General features: G+C 35.9%; 1 protein-coding gene across 1 annotated transcript in view; it reads right to left on the bottom strand.

Moving 5' to 3' along the window:
* AKAP6 (A-kinase anchoring protein 6) overlaps window positions 1-12,265 on the bottom strand; it is a 295,063-nt gene that overhangs the window by 73,555 nt on the left and 209,243 nt on the right.

Raw genomic sequence — 12,265 nt, 5'->3', positions numbered from 1 at the left:
TGATCTAATAGCATAGTTGCAAATATAGCAATTGAATGCCTGGCAGCCTTCTGAATTGCCAGAACACTGAGAATCTTTAGATCTGCTTAAGTCACATTACAGATATCTCCTTCTTCATTAAAATCTTAAATTCTCAATGGTTTCAGACAGTATATTTTAATTTCAAAGGTAACTGCAATATTCAATCTGTCTGTCTGGATCTTTTTCTCAAGAAGATTTTTCCTTCTAATTTTCATGTTGCCTGTTATACTACCTATGTTGTACTAAAATGCTTACATTTTCAGCCAGTCTGCATCTGCCCTGCTTCATGGGTTCTGACTTACACCTATGTGTGTGTTCTGCTGTTTTGGCACTTCTCTGGATAGTTTGGCCACTGTTTGGAGGCATACATTAGATTGGCTTTATTCTAATGTCTTCCCTGTGACTGAGAACTGTGTATTTCACAAGCAATCTTGGGAAAGAGATACAATTAATAAATGTTTTATGTCTCCAGTTACACATGGGTGCTCTAGTTCCTGGCACCATACCATATTCCCTTTTCTGTTTCTGGTATTGGTTAAGAAAACCTTTTTATAGCTTTTAATTTATTTACAATTATTTGTATAGTTCTGATCATTTCTTTTCAGAGACTAAAACATTGTTTCTATTGCCTCAAAGCAAAGACTTTTTTGTCTGGAGTTCCAGTTTTCCTGGTGCTCAGTCACTGCTATGCTATGATTTTAGGTGTTTTTTACCCAGGTAATCACAGATACTTCCTCCCTCTCTAATGCAACTGTTGTCTCAGTTCTTGTATGCTACATTTAGGGAAATAAGATGGAAGAATTCAGTATTTCTAGTCTTATTTAGAGTGGCTCTTTATCCACTCCCTTGATTGATTCTTGAAATCTGGCAGACCTAGGGAGCCCAGACCAATAGTCTTTACCTGCAATGAAGCCTGCTCCCCCTTGTGTCTAATCCTCTGGGCACCATGAGTTAGTTACCAATCTACCGTGTATATCCATGAGTTGATGAAGAACTGCTGTCTGGTTGTATTTACAAAAAAATCATCCCATATGCTTATTAACACTGAATCAAATGTGCATCTTCATACCCATTCTAATTTTTAGTAGGCATCTTGTGAATTTTACTCTCCACTTAGCAAGGAAACTAACTGTACAACTCAACTATAAAACTCATACAGCATAATGGCCATAGCATTTAACCATTACTGATAGAAAGAGGAGTTGAAGAAAGGTCCCTAACTCAGCACCAAGGCAAAGGTGGAAGAGGAGGGTGGTTTTCATCACCTGCTTTATTCTCTCTCTTCTTTCTCTCTTTCTCTCTCTTTCTTTTTCTTTCTTTTTCTTTATTTATTTCTCTCTTTTTTCTTTATTTCTCTCTTTTTCTTTTCCTTCCTTTCCTTTCCTTTCCTTTCCTTTCCTTTCCTTTCCTTTCCTTTCCTTTCCTTTCCTTTCCTTTCCTTTCCTTTCCTTTCCTTTCCTTTCCTTTCCTTTCCTTTCCTTTCCTTTCCTTTCCTTTCCTTTCCTTTCCTTTCCTTTCCTTTCCTTTCCTTTCCTTTCCTTTCCTTTCCTTTCCTTTCCTTTCCTTTCCTTTCCTTTCCTTTCCTTTCCTTTCCTTTCCTTTCCTTTCCTTTCCTTTCCTTTCTTTCATTTTCTATCTGTCTCTCTATTATCTATCTACCTTAACTATTACACGTTTCAGCCTGTGGTGTAAACACCTTACATATTCCAGTGGATAACTAACACAAAAGAGACACCTAAAAAATGTAACTGAAGATTAAATCAGGGAGAAGTTCTAAAAGTAGAATTTTACTTTGAACTAAGCTGAAGCAATAAGGAAACCAAATATTTTCAGAAAGAAACCTTTTCTAGCTTTTTTTTTTTCTTGAACCTGGGGAAAAAAAGGCCAAAATCTTCCATGCTCACACTACAAGGCATTTGACTATTGACTTGCTGGAGAAAAATTAACCCTTATTGTAAATGACATATGCTTACTGAAAAACCCAAACAATAGAAATGAACTTTTTTGAGACAACAAAGTGGGATCACATGACTAACTACTTCTCACCTTTGATGGTATTTATTTGATCTCCCCACATATGATAATGAACTAAGAGGTCTTGGGAATTATTGTTCTTCCACCTGCACCGCAATAGTCCTCCTTGATGAAGGCCAGCAAAAAACATGTATGTCAGTCTCAATACATCATTCAAAAAGGCTAATGTTCATGTTTAGAAAGTTACCACCTGAAAAACTCTAACAGCAATTCTGTATCTGTCATCTCCTATTTCTAAGAAAAATCGATGGGTGAAGCAGAGATGATCAAACTCCAGTGTAATGTCTGTCAAAATCTAGATGCATCACAGCAGGGTTTTAAACTGGAATATTGCATAGACATGACACAATGGTACTAAAAAACCCTCTTTTCATGATAACTGAGAGTCAGTGAGTGGTAAGGCTGAGTGAAGCTGATCGTCATAACTTCTTTATACAATCAGTGGGGATATAAGAGAGAAAAGGTTTCTTCTGAAACTATTTCAGAGTGCTTAACTTAAGCTTCTGCTCTGAATCACCCATTAGAGGAATCCCCTCATGACAGAGGCTGGTCTACTTAGTTCCCTTAGTAGTCTAAATTAGTCTTCACAGATGACCCCTTCTCCCAGTGTGTTACTGGGGAAACTACAACCTCTCCATAGCCTTTCCTGCAGCCTATGACAGTGTGTTGCTGGTCTGCTCAGTGACACAACTGGAGTATGTCCTGAGCACCTGTAACAGCACCTGTCATTCTGCAACAATGGGATGTGAAAGGTACAACTGCTATCTTCCCCCAAAAGCATCCCTCCATAGAGGCAACTTTAATCATTACAGTTTGTGATCACTGGAATTCTATAGCAACCATGTTTTCTGCAATGCTAAAATATCAGCACCCACAAGAAGTTAAGAACCACAGGCATTTCTCACTGGCCACAGGAGTTGGCTGGAGCTAGTCCTAGGACCCCATTGGAACTGATGTAACCACAACTGCTACAACTATGAAGAAAATTATAGTGACCTCTTATTTTACCTTGTTAGAAGAAGAAATTAGCACAAAATGCTGTAGCTATTTTTACTACAATGAATTAAAAATATATACACACAATGCAAAAACATCACCTAAACATAGGTACAGATGTTAAAAGTATACACAAAAGTATTTTACCTTACTATATATAATATATTAATATATCTATATGTAATATTCTATATTAATATATTATATGTTTATGTATATTGATATATTACTATATTGTTATTTTATATATTTCCAATATATAAATATAGTATAGAATATATATTTATAAAAATAAAAATAGAATACATATACAAATAAAAATTCAGGAGATTATAAACTGGTATACTTCACTGAAACTTATTTTTTATAAATTAGATATGTATGCATTGAGTGTATTGCCACTGCAAGTTTATTGAGATTTAGTGAATTTGGGCTTGATATAGAAAACCTGATAAAAAGGTTTTCTGTGGTCATTTGGTTTTTATTTTTAAAAAAGAAACATTACAATATTGTTTATTTATGAGGTATACTGATGAGGAGTAATTTGGAAAGAAAATAGTGTTTCCTGTATTATGTGTAGGAAGCAAATCATCATGGATAAAGCACATAATTCCTATGAGTTTAGAAAAAAATATATTTTCTCCTGGAGTATGAGATGAAAAAATAGGAAAGTAAATTAAAAATGGGCAACTAACTTGAAGAATAGAGTAATACTATTGCCCCATATATTTTTTGCTAGTGATTTTTTTATCTGCATCACTAAGAAAGCCTAATCTAACACGCCGCTAAAAAAAACAAAACTACGTCCACACATGAACTTCAAAAATTATGTTGTCACTGTCTTAGTAACACTTCTAATTTTATGTCATTCAGCATATTATTTGCTACTTCTTCCAACAGAAATACTATGGGGCATGAGGTGAGAGCAGCAGAAGGCAGCTTTAGAGCAGACACATGCCCAGACACGATGCACGGAAGGTCCAGCACAGTGTGGGGCCAACCTGTGGGATTCCTTGAGGCAGGATGCTGTGGCTTCTGAAAGGTTACGTGGGATCAGGATTACTGGACAATCTCATGGAAGAAAAATACCCGGAGAACTGCATAGGACATACCATTCTCTGACCTCATGGAGCCATTTTTATGCTATATAGTCATTGTATGAGTTCTTAAAGGGAGTACATGGTTCCACAACCCAGAACAAAGGCTGTGAAATACAAGACTAAAGGTGCTGAGATGCAGTGTGATACAGAGAAACCAGTCCTGGCTTGTTTTAATTTATTTTTATAAAGGGCTGATATCCCTTATTTGGCACTGTTACATATGAGACTTTATGAGTGAATTGTGAGTGCAAATTCACAAATCACTTCATGAGATGTTTTTAGTCAGATGATTCATATGAATTTTCATTAAGTCTGCTGTAATACATTAAATACTAGCTTCAGAGTGGGCAGCTCCTAGGACACAGCACTGCTTACGTGTGGTCTGTATGTGACCCAGTGTGTCAGGAAACAAGAAAATACAGATAAACTCCTTTAGGCCAAAGGGTAACATTTGAAAGTTTGTGCTAATAACAATGCAAATCAGAACATGCCCATGTTTTGGAGTATCATATGGCCTCTTTACTCAGTTCAGGGTATTGAAGACCATCGCAGCACTGGCATTGCTGTCCCTGGTGTTTGACTGCACATATAACAGCACAAGTATAACACCTTTTCTTAGGGACTCTTGGTCCAGTGATTAAGCTAGAATGCTGCTATACTTCAGTTACTCTGACTTGTACTTCAGAGAATGTGAGTAAATTAATATATCCAAGAGTAATCTTGAGCCCTTTCTAGCTTGTTTGGACACTAGGCAGCCCTGGCACATAGGAAGCAACAAAGGTTGTAATTTTCATCATCCTTCTGAGTGAATTAAGGTGCCATTACCATTTTTTAAAACCTAAAAATGCTTGATGAACAGCAAATGGCTTTGAGTAATTTACTGTTGAACATATGCACTCAAACCATCATCGCTGAGTGTGCCAGACTATTGCTTCAGTGCTGAATATTTGACAATGCTTTAAGGTCTTACTGCTTGGGACCTTATCCTACCATTTTATACCAGCAAGGGCACAAAGACAGAGCATGTGGAGTTGACTAAGATGCTTGACGTGATGACTATAAATCGTCCACGTTTTGCAGCTGTAGTAAGGAATGGTGATGACAGCTATGTGGTACACATTTACTTTTGTTTGAAGTCGAATGCCTCTTTCATTCTAGACACACTGCTTTAATCTCCCAAAAGCTGTGCTGGCTTTTGCTACAAGCTCAGTAAATACTGCTTTGCTACAATGTGAAGTTCATCTTCAATGTCATGCTGGGAAGAAATGGGAGAAACCCACTTACTCTTGTGAAATGCATAAGCCACTTCTTGTGGAAATACAGGGAGTCTGCTCCATAGAAATTACAACACTGCTTTCAAAAATGCATGTTTACATTTAAAATATATTATGGAAGCAACCAAGAAAATGTAAAAATATTTTTCATGTTCTTTCTCTATCCATTCTATAGACCAACTTAATAATTCTGTGGACATGGTAATCAGTGTTTTCGTGTTGCAATTATGTAAGACATTACAACTTAACATTTATCTGCTTTAAGTAAGACCTTTTGCTAAGAATAATTTTCTTTTCTGCTTTTTAAAATATAAAATTTGCCAGAAGTGGCAAGGAATTTAAGCATATTACAATGTCAAACATATGGACCACTGAAAAGAGCTAGTTGTTATAGCATGTGTCACAAAGGAGTTTCCACTGTTTTCCTCAGGGCAACTGAAGTGAAAATACTTGTGTATAAACAGTTAACCAATTTCATCACCCTCTGCAATAAGAGACTAGGGAAACTTTGCTGTGTCAGGTCCTGAACTCCTTTAGTTGATGTTCTAACAGCAGTCAGATTTTTACTGCTGCTTGGGGTATCAGGTATTTTTGAGACCTCTCTTACAAAGCAGTTGATTTTCCTACCTAGTGTAGAAAGTCACAGAGCTTTTAAATCTGTTGAGGAAAAAACCCCCACAGCCTAGCACATGAAAATTACTGAACTTCATGAAGAACAGTAACTGAAGTCAGAGTTTTCTGCAAAACTTAGCTCAGTCACTTTACTATACGTGACAGTTAAAAGCATACTACAATGTCAAAGGCAAAGAATAACTTCCACTGAGGCATGTGTCAATCCATGTATGACGACATTAGTAAGTGCTGTAATTTACTATTGCTAATAAATATCTCCATTGATATTATTTAGCAGAATAATATTTTTCTTTTTCCCTTTTTTTAAAAAAGTGCTATGTATACTTTATCAGGTAAAATAAAAGCTTTCACTTTGGGATATAATCTGCTAATAGCATTAAAGTCATATTTCAAAAAGGTGGTGATTTTTGCAAGGTAGTCTAGAAATTTATTAGCAAACTATACTGACTATTCAGATTGCAATTAAAAAGCCTTCCCAAATGGGTCAACACACCTAAATGCTAGCTGCAATCATTTAGATTTTAACATCACGGTTATTACTTATTATCAGGCTGCACAATGAGATATTGATTACTTTTAACCTTTAGATCTAAGAATTCATGAAAAGTCGTGGTAGTAGCACAGCCTACCTTTTCCGTCTAGTAAACTTATGGCCTTTAGTGGAATTCTAATGATTCCTATTGGCAAGGCAAATCTGAAATTAGTTTATTCTCTTGGCTCATACAGAAATGATGACATATCTAAAAATACTGCATGCATAGCAGATTTGTAGTTACTACCTACAAGGGGCTCAATCCTGCAGTGTGCTGAGAGCTTCCTCTGATGTGATGATCACCATTTTCTCCCACTGACTGTTTTAGCAGCTTCGTGCAGGCACTGACAGATTACCAGACAGACAGAAGGCATCCTGGACCATGCAGAATACGCAGTGTAGGAGCAAAAATCTGGACGTTTTCTGGTTTATAACCAATCCCCTAAGCATATTGTCCAAATATATCACTCTACAGGCTGTTAATCTTTTAATAAGTTTTCTTTATATGGAAAATCTGCCTGAAATAAAGACTGAAATACAATGTGGCTTCAGTAGGTACGCAGGACTCGTTTTAAATGGAACAAAGTAATCCAATTAAACTAATCTGTTTTACAAGTTAAAATGATACGAAGCACATTAATTGATCCTTATAGGCTGCTGCTATTTGAGCCCTCTCTCTGTTTGAGCAGCATTTGGAACTGCTTTGCACATTTGTATCCTCTAACAGCAGAGAACTCAGTCCTCCAGTTCAGGAGAATTATGGGCAAGAGAAACATATAACTGTTACGTGTTAGATTAATTTGCAGAACACTTGGCATTATTATTGCCAAGTAGTCAAATTGTTCCAAGTTGTTCCGGAAGGTTGTTATTAATAGTATGTTTTCTGAGGAAAGTTCTGTCTACTTTTGGAACTGCATTTCTGTTGCCAAGGAAACTCCTTGAAGCACAGCATTCTAGGAGCACACTGCTGCTTTTGTTTGCCAGTATCCTATTCATATCATCTAAGTAAGCACTTTACATACTTCAGCCTCCAGTTTCAAATGTTTAAGTTTTTATGTATTTATATTACTGTGTTAAATATAGTTTGTGCTTCTTTTTAAACTCAGGGGCTCTTGTAAGATTATTTTAACAGTTGCATTAAAGGACAGGATGATTTTTTTTTTTCACAAGTTTGCAATAAATTAGTTTTAATTTGAATAATAGCTCCATAGGTTATAGCACTAGTCCTTAAGTGTTAATTATCTTTTCACTCTGAAATTAATGTAGTCATTTCCTACTGACTCCTCTACACCATTATTGAAGTGCTGAGGAAAACATGTCATTGAGTTCTGAGCCAGAACTGTTGTTGTGATTAATCCTGGTCACATGGCCAATCTCTGCCAAAAGGAGATCACTGAAAAAAGGTGACAAAGACAGTGATTTCCTGTCAGCAAAGAGTACGACAGGGCTGTCTAGAAGTGATGCAAATGAGGGAAACTTTCACCACGGTTTGTTTGATCCACTCGGGGCCACAGCACACTGAGCCAGGGAGAAAGGCACAATGGAGCAGCAGCACACCCAGAGGAGAAAACGTACTGCACCTTCTGAGGGGGGACAGCTTCCAGCAGAGAAACAAAAACTGCTGGGAGAGTTTTTCCCCCTCAATCTTTTTGAAAGGTATCCTTAGCTTTTGATGTGCATTTTCATGTTGTTTAATACAGTGAACCCTTCCCTTGGATAAAATAGTTTAGCAGTGAACCTGTCCGAAAGCTGTGTCAACCACATGTTTTCAAAATGTTTGCACTACTACGTAAGGATCTTTTTCCATCTATCACAACCACCGTTGCTGAAGACTTACTAGAGCAAGACTTATGGCTTATGCAGTTTGTATTAAAAACACCATACATTATGTGTAATCGGACAGAAAAATATAATTTCTTTTATTTGCTATTTAAAATTGTTTAGTTAATTTTATTCTGAACATACTAACAATTTCAACAATCATACTGTACTTATTTAAATGGGGTTTTAATCTAACACAATTAAGTTTTGCAATTAATCTTCTGAGGAAAATGGAAAGAATTATCATTAACTTTTCTGCCTAGTATACTCATTTCTAATCTCCACAGTTCCAGTAAATACTGATTTGCTTCATTTTTGAACATTCAAGGTACAGAATTACTCAAGTTCCCACTAAAGGGCTAATTAGGAGAGTTTAAATTCTTTGGGTTTGATCCTCTAGTAACGGCATATGAATACAGCTGAAGTCAATGCAAGTTCTGTGTACTTAGAGCTTATGAGATCAGGCTCACATGCAGTAGATTAAAATGAAATAAACATGATACATTTGGCATTAAACTGAGCTATTACAGCAGTACAAAGAAATGAGAGTCCAAAAACATGGAAATGCTCCTTTTAATTTTTTCTTAGTTAATAGATAAAGCATTAGAGGACAAATAAACTGTCAGCAATTCATTCTGTGACTGCCATTTTATCAAACACTAGTTGATTTTCAAAATCATTAGCTACTTTAAGACTGTAAAGCTGAAACCATTTAGTGCTTTGGGAGAGCACAGTGAGGAAGAACAGTCTTTTTCTCTAAATCTTTGCATTAAAATCTAGGAAATCTAGAGAAAGTCATACATACATATTCAGAGTTAAAGAAAAATATGGCTGTGCTACTCCTATTATATCAAGGGCAAAATAAAACCTAGTTAAAGAGAGATAATAAGGATCCCAATAAAAAAAAAAAACTATGAAGCTCCTGGAATATTGCAAAACAAAATTAAGATGAGAGTTGACTTAAATCTATATTAAATCTGAATATAGAGTACTGGGAAAATAGTTTAACCATGAAAATACATTTTATTTTCCCACATGCAATTTTAGCATTTATATATTATGTTATGCTGCTTTAATGTATGCTTTTCCCTTCCGATTTACCTGTTTTATCATTGCGTCCTTCCCATTCATAGACTCCTTAGGGGCAATGATTACTGTTGGTAATAGTGATACCACAGCAGGTTCCCTGGCAGAGGCGGCTTGCTGAGCTGGCTCAGAGGTGCAATTACTTGTCAGCTCAATAACTGAGAAGAGGGATCTGTGGGTTTAGGAGAATCCACCAAAATGCAGAGAGTGCAATTAGCAGGTTCACATTTGAAGCTGTAACTGATAAAGAATAACTAAAGCAAGACCTGTGTTTTCATAACACCCCAAATCATTGAGGAATTCTGATAATAGCTGCTTGAATTTCTCTTTACAGATTTCTCTCCCTACAGACCAGAATGGCTCTGTTCACTGTGAAATGTAGGCACTGCTCCTGCCCCTTAGCTGTGAGCACTAGACCATCCATGACTCTGTATATGAGCATCCAAATAAAAAGGGTGTCACTATTGATTAGAAGAGAGGTTTACTAGGCTAGTTTTAGAAAATTATTATTTCTGGTTTTGAGGGCATGATTCATTGTTACGTGAATCTCTGAAATTAAGCATGATAAAGACCTAGTGATTTATCTGATCTCTCCTTTGCTAGTGCAGAACTGTTCCCTCAATTACATTTGCTAATGTTTTCTTTTGTCTACTTTTAAATGTCTGAAATTATGGGGCTTTCAACAGAGAGGGGTTGGGTGTTTTTTTGTTTTTTTGGTTTTTTTTTTTTTTTGGTTGTTTTTTTTTTTGTAAGGTTAATAGATCTTAATGTTATGCATTCAAGCTTTTTACATTACCTGCAAAATACTACTCCTCCTTTACAGATACTCTTTAGTCATCTCTTAGCCAAACTCCACATTTCTAGTTAGGTCTTTCCTTCAATCCTTACCAATTTGCTTGCTGCTTTCACTAGGAAGGTATATGCAGAGAACATGCACCACAGAAGGGCAGGTAGCCTTTTTCGACCCTTCTTCAAGTCATTTTGCAGTGACCAGATAGGTACTTTTGAGATGGGGGCTCTATTAATCATCAGATGACCTCTCTGCGAAAACTGTAAAACAAATAAGCTGCCTGTGCTTTGGAAGCAGTGCTGGCTTGTCTGTGCTGCACAGACCACAGACTCAACTACTCTCTCTGGCATAAACTTTCTGCTTTCAGAAGTGTCACACCTATCATAATACAGAATTTCATAATATTAAGAAACTATTACTTCCTATTTTGAATATACAATATTTCTCATTTTGCCACCATACTCTACTGCAAACTAATTCTTGAATTATTGCTCTCTTTTATTTTTTTCACTGTGCATTATTATCCCAGCCTTACCATCCATTATTATTATTAATGGTTACATTTGTATATCAGAAAGCGAAGTATCCTAAATAGCACCTAAAATACTTGGGCTGTCTGCTTAAGCTTTGCTACTTTTCATATTGATGGATAGACTATTTCCTTGAAATTCATGTTGATTGACTTTTTTAGTATAGGACTAAAACCAGTGGTTAGATTAGGCATGGTACAAGCTCGTCTTATATGGACAGGCACTACCAAAACACCTTACTTTAGATTCGCAAAAAATTTACCCATTTCTGACATTGTTTATTTCTGAGACTAGCTAAGGCCAGGACTGTTAATGTGTGATTAAGTGTGATTAAATATTTACAAAGTTAGTAAAAAGACATTAGCAAAAGTAAGAAATGATTGTCAACACAAGAAATGGAGGCCACTGAATTAAACTCACTTGCAGACTGAAATAGTTCTGTATTTCCATTTATGAACATATTTTAACTCATGTGACAACCCTTTCTCACTGCGTATTTTAAATAAAATGACTAAAATGAGAAAGAATAAAATGCAAGACCATCAATAAGGATGCCAAAGCAAGAAAAAATAAATTATATTTAAGAAATTATCAAATCGTGCAATCACAGAAGAAAGAAAACAACTTCTATTTGACCTTGAATGTACCATTTATTTGGTAAGAAATAAAAAAAAGCTAGAGGGTAGTTGTTTCTTGTCATTATACTGTTGCTGATTCTGTGGTTAGTTATTAATTTTATTTTTTATGATTCACAATCTGCTCTTTGAAATATGCCATATGCTCAAAGCAATTCAAGGATGACAACTGTCAGAATTACTCCAATAAAAATTGCCTAAATGAGGAAGATTTACTGCAGCCTGATATTTCTGTGGAAAGCCCCTCCTTTCTTTCCTCCACCACCCCTCAGACCCGTAGACTACAGCTTCTCAGACACACAGTGAAGCCTGAATCAATTTTAGGATAAAATCACACGTTTTGGGAACTTCTTAAAAGTACTGTCTATCTAAAAGAAGTGATAAAGCTTCTGGGCTAAGGCTGCTATGACAAATATGAGAAACCATGTGTGTGTGTGTACATATGCATATACATATATATGTGTTAGATGAAGAGCCTATAATCAATGTGCAAGTTCAAAATCATTTTGCTGAAATCACAAGCACATGTGATGACTTTACATGACAATGTCTGCTTTATGTGTAACTAATAAAAATTAAATTGGAAGAGTCCTGTATCCTGGCAGCAGCAGACCAAAATCAAGGCAAATTTCTTTCTTCCCAGATGAGGTCTGAAAGGTGGATAAAAATCCACCTGAAAGCTCCAATCAAAACACATTTTATTAAATGCTACTGTTTCATTTTTTTCCTTCATTTTGTTTCAGTCTATTTATTAATGCAGTTTCATTTATTTCTATTCATCTTGAAGACAAATCTTTGTCCTTCTATAGAATT

The sequence above is a fragment of the Tyto alba genome, unplaced genomic scaffold (genome assembly GCF_018691265.1).
Source record: "Tyto alba isolate M040663 unplaced genomic scaffold, T.alba_DEE_v4.0 Super-Scaffold_18, whole genome shotgun sequence".
Lineage (NCBI taxonomy): Eukaryota > Metazoa > Chordata > Aves > Strigiformes > Tytonidae > Tyto > Tyto alba.
Note: the sequence above shows the minus strand (reverse complement) of the source record. Positions and strands in the feature narration are given on the sequence as shown.